Here is a 10400-nt window from a genome sequence, read left to right as displayed (position 1 = left end):
ATGGAAAATTCCATTTTCTTCACAAAATTCTACAAAAGATGCATTTTGAAATTCTCCTTCATGATCACTTCTAATTAATATAATTTTGGCTGATTGTTCATTTTGGACTAGTTTGGCGTAGTTTTTGAATGCTTTGAAAGCTTCATTTTTATTTGCCAAAAACAAGGTCCAAGTGAACCTTGAGTAATCATCAATAATTACTAGTCCATATGAATTTCCACCAAGACTTTTGGTTCTTGATGGAGCAAACAAGTCCATATGTATTAATTGAAGTGGTCTTGAAGTTGATATAAAATTTTTAGGTTTGAAAGAAATCTTTGTTTCCTGGCCTTTGTGACAAGCATCACACAATTTATCCTTTATAAATTTCAACTTTGGTAAGCCTACAACAAGGTCATGCTTGACTACCTAGTTTAAATGATCCATATGGATATGTGCAATTCTTTTATGCGGTAGCCATGCATCATTGTTGTCACTCACCGAAAGACATTTCATTTTTAAGGATAAATCATCAAGAGTAAGTATAAAGATGTTTTTGAAGCGCTCACCGACAAACTGAATTTCATTTGTAGCTTCCTTTTGGATGATGCATTCATCTTTGTTGAAGGCTATTTTGTATCCTTTGTCGCAAAGCTGGCTAATGCTTATGAGATTGTGTTTTAAACCTTTAACATATAAAACATCTTCAATCGAAGGAGATGGGGATGTACCAACTTTTCCAATGCCTAAATTTTTTGCTTTATTGTTGTCTTCGTAGACCACATAGCCTTTTGATTCAAGAGTTAAAGTTGAAAATTTTGCTTTATCACCCGTCATATGTTTAGAGCATCCACTATCCAAGTACCACATATTTGAGGTACTTTGCGTGCATATCTACAAAATTAAAATCAAGTTTTATTAGGTACCCAATGTGCTTTGGGTCCTTGATGGTTAGTACCTTTCTTTACCCACACATAAAGCTCTTTTGGAACACTAAAGTTTCTAACGTGACAAGCATTAGGTGTGTGTCCATTAAGACCACAATAAGAACAAGTAGAAGTAAATCTATTTTTATGAGATTTCTTTTGAATAAATTTCTTTTTATAATGATGATCTTTTTGCATAATTATAACCTTTTCTTGATTGGATTGGTTACTCGCTTTAACAAAAATGCCACTGACTTGATGTTTGTATTCGACTACATCAGGTTGTAGTCGAATACAGATGTGTAGTGTGAGCTACTGACTTAGCACTTATATTCGACTACAACACCTCGTAGTCAAATAAAAATGTCAATTTTTTGCTACTGACTTAGCATCTGTATTCGAATACAATATGTTGTATTCAAATACGACATTGCTTTTTGTCAAAAACTTTAATTTTAAACATTGTTAATATAATGAAAATCCTTTTTATGCATATGGAAAGATGAATGGTTCTCATGTACTTTTGAAGTATTGATTGTATCATGTACCTTTACATTTATTACACATTTAATATGTTTGATTATAGTTGACATATGCTATTTGAACTTCTTTTTTATCTTTATAACTATGATAACATTCCTTGGTCTATGTCTTCATCAAAAATATGTATTTTACAAATTGCGTTTCAAACTAGTAGAATAAGATCTTCTCATTTGTAATCAACTAGATAAAGGACAACATGGATCATGGCATGCAGTTGGCCTCCCATAATTTTGTTGCTTTCAGACAAACAACGGATAACTTATATATATGGATCTTGTGAAGTTTCAATAACATAAGAAATTGGGGGTTGAATTATGTTATTATTTGTTATAATATTTTTTGAATTTTAGTTGTAACTTGATGTTTAAGGCAAATTGGAAAATAAAAGCATAGAAAAGGGGAAGAAGAGCACACAAGGAGTTTTATACTGGTTCACCATCAACCTAGCTGGCTACATCTAGTACCTTCACCTAAATGATTTCTTCTAGTAATTCAACTTTAATTATAAAAATCACTTAATTTCACCTAGATAAGTCTTGTCAACTTTCTGGTTACAACTGCAACACATTAAAGGAAATACAACATCCTATAATGGGTCAAATTACAAGTGTTTGTTTGGTTTATGTTTTACTCTCAATGAGAGGGTATGTATGTTTCTAACACTTAGACATATGAATATTCCAAGTCTAGAATTTTTTCAAAGTGTTTGATGTTGTTCTTCAATTCTGTCAGACTTAATTTTTCTAGATTTCTCAATTTTTGCAAAGTAGTTTGATAAGAATTTTTGTAAGATTTTTCAATTTCAATTCTGGTGTCATTTCTTGTTATCATTCATGTTGTATTTGTTGAATCAAAGAAGTATCATTTTTAAAATCAATTATGGAACATATGTCTTACTTCACTATTGAATTGAAGCATTGTCTTGTTTCAATTTTGTTCTATTATGAAATGTAACTTTGAGCTGGTGCATTGCTGTGTTGTTTCACTTTTGAAAGTTACTATATTTCAAATTTTTTGTTGTTGTTGCCAGTGATGAACTTTTTGAAAATTGTGTATACCAATTAAAACAAATACTTAGCCAATATTTCCATTTGGTTTCATTTGGTATGTAACCGACTGAAACTTTTTTGGAATTTTTTAAAGTAATTTTATGAACTTTTACATCTTATAGAATCAGTATTAGAGGCAAGATTGCCAATATCAGGATTAGAGGCAATATTTACTTATTTCAGAGTCTGATATGAAATCATCTAGATTTCATCAGAATTACATCTTAAGAGTCATACACAACTTCCACAATCGTTGACCTTCTTTAGAGGCATTGACTTTTTGTTAGAGGCATTACCTTTTGTCAGAGTTAGAGTCAATTTGGAGTGTGTCGATATCATAAGTAATAGAGGCAGAAATAAAAATATGCTTATGTTGTTTTTCTTTAAGAGGCAGAGGCAACATATCAGAACTTATATATTTTACTAAACTTAGCACTTCAGAATTAAATATTAGAGTAAGCGTATTAGAGGAAACAGAGTCACACGTATTAGAGGCGTGCTTCCTCTCATTGTGTTGCTTCCTTTGATTTTTGCATTTTCTCTGGTTATGTTGGTTCCTATATTTATGTTGTTTCCTATGATTTTTCCTATTTCCTTTGATTTTTACCCGTTTCCTTTGATTTGTCATGGGTCTGGAATGTACATGTTTGTTCTATTTTTCTACACATTTAATTTAGAATATTAGTACATTAAATTGTATTCACAAACAACCATTTGTTATCAACAAAAATAACATGGAATTGTTCTACAAAGCCAACTTGTTTCCATCATCTTGCACCTTCTAAAATCTTAAAATACTTGGTCCAGAAAGCTACTAGTAGCCACGTTAGAAGGCTTATCAAGGAAAGACCTATCTCCCTCAAGTGATGTTCATCTGGAACTCTCAGTGGTTGCTCCATTAGCACTATTGTAGTTCCCTGTGCTCATTCCACATATGGAGATACCCTCATTAGATGTTCCTACTACTACTGCTTCAAGTTCTGCAGAATCTGCTTCTAGAAGTACATTTGTCACACCATTTGACCCCATGTTTGATCCTTCACAGTTTGTCAAGAATGAAGACTTTGATCGTTTAAAATCTAATAATCAGGCATTCATGAAACACATAACCAGGAATCTGAAGAACATTCAGACTACCCTAAGTTTAATCTTATCTAGGATGACCAACCCAATTTTGTAGCTCTATGTATTTTTTTTCTATGTGTATTTCTTTTCCTCTGTTGTGTCTTTTTGTTTTTCTGCTTGTTAGCTACTCTACTCTTTTTGTCTGATGACAATAGGGGGAGAATATCTTGAACAATTTTTAATGAAAATTTCAAGTTCTTTTTTATTTATTTTAATTACTAACTCTTATCAACTATCTTGTCAAAATATCTCTTAATCTTACTTTTAAACATGCATATTTTAAGGGGGGAGGGGCTCTTGTTGTGATATTGTATGTTAATCTTTTTACTCATTTAAAATTAAAAATTGTTAACAAAAATAGATGTTTCTCATCATCAAAAAGAGGATATTGTTATAACCAAATTGGTTTGAAGAACTATGACCTCTACTTGTTTTGATGATAATAAAATTATTTTGTGAAAACAATATAAAGCACCAATGTTATGTTTAAGTCTGAAGTTCCAGATCAGGTATTTTAAATGACTTTGCGCTACATCCTCTAATATTTGATCCAAGTTAAGGGAACACCACGACTCCACTCTAATTTTCGTATTCTAAGTTTGATGAATGCACTTTGAAACGCGTCTCCAGCATTGCTCTGATTGATTTTTCTATGATGCATACAACCAACATGTATTTATTTATGCTTCCGATTGTCTGCCTCTTATAATCTCATCTAGCATTTGATCATTTGCCTCTGTTGAAAAATTCAACACTTTGATAAAAAGTCAATGCCAAAGATAGTAAATACTTTGATGCAAATAATCGTTCTAATTAGACAAGCTTTGAAAAAGTCAACGCTCGAAAAAGTTAACACTTTGAAGAAGACCAATTTGTGTATCATCTGCCCAATACCCTAAATTTGGTATTTTTCAGAATAAATGATCAATGCATTTGGACACATGCTTCTAGCTTTGAACTGTGATATTTTTGAAGTCCTTCTTAGCATAAGATTAGTTTTTTTAGCATGTTTCTAAACTTTGGGTCATAATTAAGTTTTAATGTAATTATTTGTATTTTGATCCTTGTTTGCTCTATAGGCCATAACTTGAGCTCTGAATATCCGATTGACACGTGCAAACAGGCGCTGGAAAGCTAAGAATCATAATTACAATTTTTATGTTGGATCAAAAGCCCAAATTGAAACTTTAATTGATCAAAACAGCTGATTATGTGACCATAGCTTTTTTTTAATAATATTTAGTATCAGACCACTTGTTTTTCAATAACATTTTGTATGTGACCTTCTTTTGCGAATTTTTTATGGAAGGCTAAATTCTAGGACAAATTCACTGTTGATGATTCTATTCATTTTCACTAAATTATATTGTTGTTTTATTGCTTAATTCAAATGTCAATAGAGTTGATAATTTGTTTTAGCATAGTTTAATTTATAAATTAATTAATTGTAGTGTTTGACGCTTGCTCGTTATTATATCGATTACTATGATGCTTAATCCAGTCAAAGAAACAAAATTCATATACGCTTGCTTGACCAATTTATAGTCAAACCGGAATGGAATTTCAATTAGAAATTGAACTCGTTGATAGAACCTGAGATAGGTCTGAAATTCTCGAACTAGTGGGTTAGTCGTTCCAATATCTTGATTGTAATTATTTCCTTAAATTGTTTCGAACCTAAATTAAAAACCCCCCTATTTATTTATTTTTTATTGATTTTGAGTTCAGTTAATATTTTCAGAAGTCCTTGCGAGACGACTTGAATTGTTGCCTTAAGCTATATTTTTATTACTCGTATTTGATCCATGAGCGATAATGGATCAAGGACTATGAGACATACTTTGATCATGATATTATCTGTTTTTTATGTTTCCATATCAATATATGCAAAATTAATTAAAAGGAATATTTCAGGACAAGCTTTAATGTTGAATCAATATCTGAAAGATTTGATACAAAATATCATGATTCATTTTGGTTTATTGTAATCATGAGAACAAAAAGAAACCATAATGCTCTTTATATAAGGACGTGCAATACTCATTGAAAACTAGGCATGGCAACAGAGCGGGGCAAGGGGGGATTTTCCCTCCTTCACCTCAACACCCGGCTAATAGGAGAAAACTCACATCCGCCCCCGTTTCATAGATGGTTTGACTTTGTTGTGTTTGTGTTTCTGTTTATTTGTTATATTTTCATCACTTTGTTTTAATCTTATTAAAACTGTTTTTGATTTGAAACATAAGTCAAACCCCTTTTGTTATGTTTCTCCTTCTACAAAGTCCTTGTTTGTATTGATGTAAAATCTCTCCACAATGGGAGGACTAGATGTAGCAACAGTTGGTTGTGAACTAGTATAAAAATCTTTGTGTTTCCTCTCTATGTTACTCTAATCTAGGAGTGTACAAGACCCAATTGTCCCGCGAACCCGTCTTGTATTTAAAACAACTTAATAAAATAAAACATCATAACACAAAACGATAAGAGTCATAAATAATTACATCATATATACAATCAAGCTAAGATAGTTTTTAGGAGAATAATACAAAGTATACAAATAGAAAATACATCAGGGCTATTAGACCTATTAGACATCGCTCATACCTCTAGGGTATTCTCGACAGACACCTGCACAAAAGTAATTCTCCAAGAATGCTATCCCCCCCATAGTCACGTCAAAAGAATGGAACTTGGACCCACACAAAAATAAAACTTCAAAGAATGTCATAGATACAATCATCCAAAAACAAAATAAGTACAACCACCATAAGAAATACATTAAGGCCCTATAAAACATACAAACTAATCTGATCATCCACTAACAACTATAGTAACATGGACGATCTCCACACACTGCACAAGTTCCTTATAACGCATTATCTCTCATTGAAGTAACTTATTTTTCCCCATCAGCGATGAAGGGATCAGTCTCTTAAGATGTCAGGTCCACCCACAAGGTAGGTGGCTTTGACGGTTCTGGAATCTCAAAACAGTTCACTACCTCCACTCTCCTACTTGTCGTCACCACTCTCCCCATTATGTAGTCCTGCTTAAGATGGAGTCGTATACCTAAGAAGTCGGCGAATGCCGGTCAGGGAAGTCTAACAATGGTTCCGTCGGTAGAACGAACTCGGATATCATCTGAGGGCAAAGCCCAATTTCCACAATAATATAAATGATCGCCAACCAAAATTAATAATTAACATTTAACAATGTCATGAAAACAAACAATAAACATTTGGCAGTTAGGGCATGATACCAAACAATAACAGAGCATGTATATACATATATCATATCATAACAAACATGGCGTGTGTGTCAAACACCCTAATGTAATGCTTATATACCAGTGCACATGATTCTGAAACTTCCAAACTCTTCTCGAGGGGCGTAAATCATAAATGTAGCGCCTCTCACAGACCAGTACTAATTACCGAGGTGCCACCTGTCACAAATCAACACGATATACCAAAGTGTAGTCTATCACAAACCTACACGACTAAAAATCCTCGTAAGGATAAGATGGATTAATCAATTCATGGAACCATCCTGTGGCCCATCACAGTCACCACTAACACCGTGACCTATCACGTTTACCACTAACTATGAAATGCATGATCATACTCTAATATTTTCTCAACAATTATTATGTAAATGAAGCTATTAAAAGATTCTTATTTTCATACTCATTACACACTAATGATTTTTCATACTTTTCACACAACATACTCAAAATATATTCTTATCAATAAAATTCATATTATCTAGCAACTTACATTATCAATCATGAATGCATAACGACATCAATATTAATCATCACATATTCACACATCAATCACACATATATAGTTCTTACGTGTAAACTAAAACTTGAAAGGAGCTCTTACCTCAATTATAGCTTTTTCAACAACTATTGCTACCACAATCAAACAAAACGAAAATCTCGCTCATGCCAATACCTTCAATCAAATACTGTTTGACTTTGTGTCAAATTAGTCTCGAATATCATAACTACCTTACAAACCATTTTTTACTCCTAATCTCGTTAGAGTACATTTTTCTAAAATAGTTTACAACGAGTAAGAATTAATAGTATTATTATTCAAATTATACATTTTTCACATAAAAATATTTTAGAAATCAACATCCTTCAATTTTTTAAGAGAATTCACTAACAATCATTCGAAACGTTTTAAATTATTTTTCTCAAAATTTTTCTCACAACCACAAATTTTCTCAAATTTGCCATAACTCATATTTTTGTTTCAAATAACTACAAGTTTGATCTACTATATTTTTAAAGACTAAGTGTTTAATCAAAGTATTTAGCTCATAACAACATAACCACCAAAAGAAATGAATAAATGTTTTTTTTTTTGTTTCAAAGTTCTAACTCTTTGAAATAGTTTCATTTATTTCAAAACATATAATTTTTCAACAGAGTTCGTATTTTAATTCATGAAACCTATAATCTTTTCTTGAACTTTTCTTAATAAACTGGAAACTTTAATTAAAATCATGCAAACTTTTCTAAAAATTGAAAGTATACATATAAAAACTTGAAATCACAAATCACTAATTTTCCTTTATACAAAAGTTCAAAGATTTGTTAATCACACGTATACATTCTTGATCATCAACCATAACAACTATTCTTTGGAAAAGCATAAACTAAGAAAATCATTTTTCTTTATTCACCAAAACAACATTAATATTTCAGAGTTCTGTCCATCGCTAACTCGGTGCTAACGGTCTCGATTTCTTTTTGAAACTCAATGAGCTAACTACATAAACATAAAGTTTTATAAAAAATTTGTTCACCACCAAAATTTATCCAACTACATCATAATTCCAAAATTAAATTTCTTTCAGACACAACTTTTATCACCAAGTGATACATTATTTATTTAAAACTAAATAAAAACGAAGATTTTCCAAACCACATATACACACACTCGACAATTCAAATCTTTATGGACAATTTTTTTATTTTTTTTATCTTTCAAGTACTATCAGTTCAACCATTAGAGCACAACAATTTGAGTTAATAAAGTACTCTAAAATTCTTCTTTTAACTCAGTCAAAGAGTAATTAAAAGAGTAATATTTTTAACTTTAAACTTATTAATTTCACAATCTAACTCATTACTTAGTTAAAATTTGAATTTTTTTTCACAACTTTAACAACTCTAAATTTTCTTGTAAAATTTCAACTTCAGTTCAAACTCATTTATTTGAAAATAACTCATTACATAACTCAAACACATCAAAACCAAATTTTTTTAACCATGACTAACAACATCAATAACAAAGATTAATTTTTATTTTTTCATTTTTTCTTAAATAAAACACTCAACACCAACACCTCCCTAGTTTCACATTAAACCAAATTAATCAAACAAACCAACAAAATATTATTTCCCCTTGGTTTGAGAGGGAGAGAAGGAAAAAATTTCATTTCATTTCACTTTTCTCAACAACAACAACAAGCATCAAATAATTTGTTAAGAAATCAAAAATTTCACTCATCCGCCACACATATAAAATCCTACAAATTTAGAAAAAAAGGGAGGGAAGTAAGTGTGTCACCTCAAATAAATTAGCTCACAAGCACTACCTTGTAGAGAGGAGCAACTTTACTTTCTATGACTTCTTAAAATGAGGCTTTGATCAAGGTGTCAAAATGGAGTTTGTGCTCTCTAAACCAAAAAGCACCAACACTTTTGTATTTTTTTTCTTTTTGTCTACGAAAAAAAGAAAGAAAAATAGAGATGGAGGAACCAGGATGAGGAAAATGAAAGGAGGGGGTCGCTGGCTTTCTTTAAAGGTTGGGTTCCAAAAAAATTATAATCACGACATCATTACATCATTCTTATACATATCACATCACTCACTTCTCAATTTAATTTAACAAAAATATTTATTCTCGTTGTAACTCAATTAATAGATGAATCTATCAACAATATGTGACATCTTAAATTTTTTATCGATAATAAATTCTCCATAACTTAATTAAATTACTATCTGATAAATAATTTTAATCGAGTCTCCATAACTTAAACGAAACCTTTCTCACCTTACAATTCAATAAAATTAGCTGCCTCTTCCAACCACGAATTAGAGGCGCTAACACCCACCAAAACATTTTTTATGAAAGTTAACCTCTAGGCTAGATGCTAATTCAAACAAGAGTAAATTAGCCTTGATGACCCCACATGAGTTGGTCCAGAATAATTGTATCACCTCTATATTGCAAATGAGAAATCTTCAAACCTGAATCAACACCTACACTATAACCAAAAAACAAACCAGCCTCCATTGAAGATCTCAACATAGAACTTAAGCCTTCTGATACCAACAAAAAGAGGACAAATGATCCCCTTGCCTAAGGCCACGTCTATTAATATTATTATGCTCTCATGTTATAAATATATCAAGTCTACAAGCTTCTAAAATATTTTGTAATTCCTTAAATAATATATAATTTAATCATATAAAATTTAATTATAATATTTTTACATACTACTACTTAAAGCTTTATTTTTATTTGTATACATGCAATACAATTATTTTAGAGCCCTTAAAAAATAGTTTTCTTGATTGTTGTCCATTTCTACTGTATTCATAGCACCATTAAATATAAGTATAGATTACTACACAATGTTTAATGAGGAAATTACAATGAAAATTCAAAAATAGAACGAGGGATATAATACCCTCTGTACATTCATAATTGAAAAGATGTTATATAGAAGATGGAGGAAGAGTTAGCTCGGACA

This window comes from Cicer arietinum, chromosome 2 (genome assembly GCF_000331145.2).
Source record: "Cicer arietinum cultivar CDC Frontier isolate Library 1 chromosome 2, Cicar.CDCFrontier_v2.0, whole genome shotgun sequence".
NCBI classification, from domain to species: Eukaryota; Viridiplantae; Streptophyta; class Magnoliopsida; order Fabales; family Fabaceae; genus Cicer; species Cicer arietinum.
The sequence above is the reverse complement of the archived record's forward strand: the minus strand, read 5'-3'. Positions refer to the sequence as shown.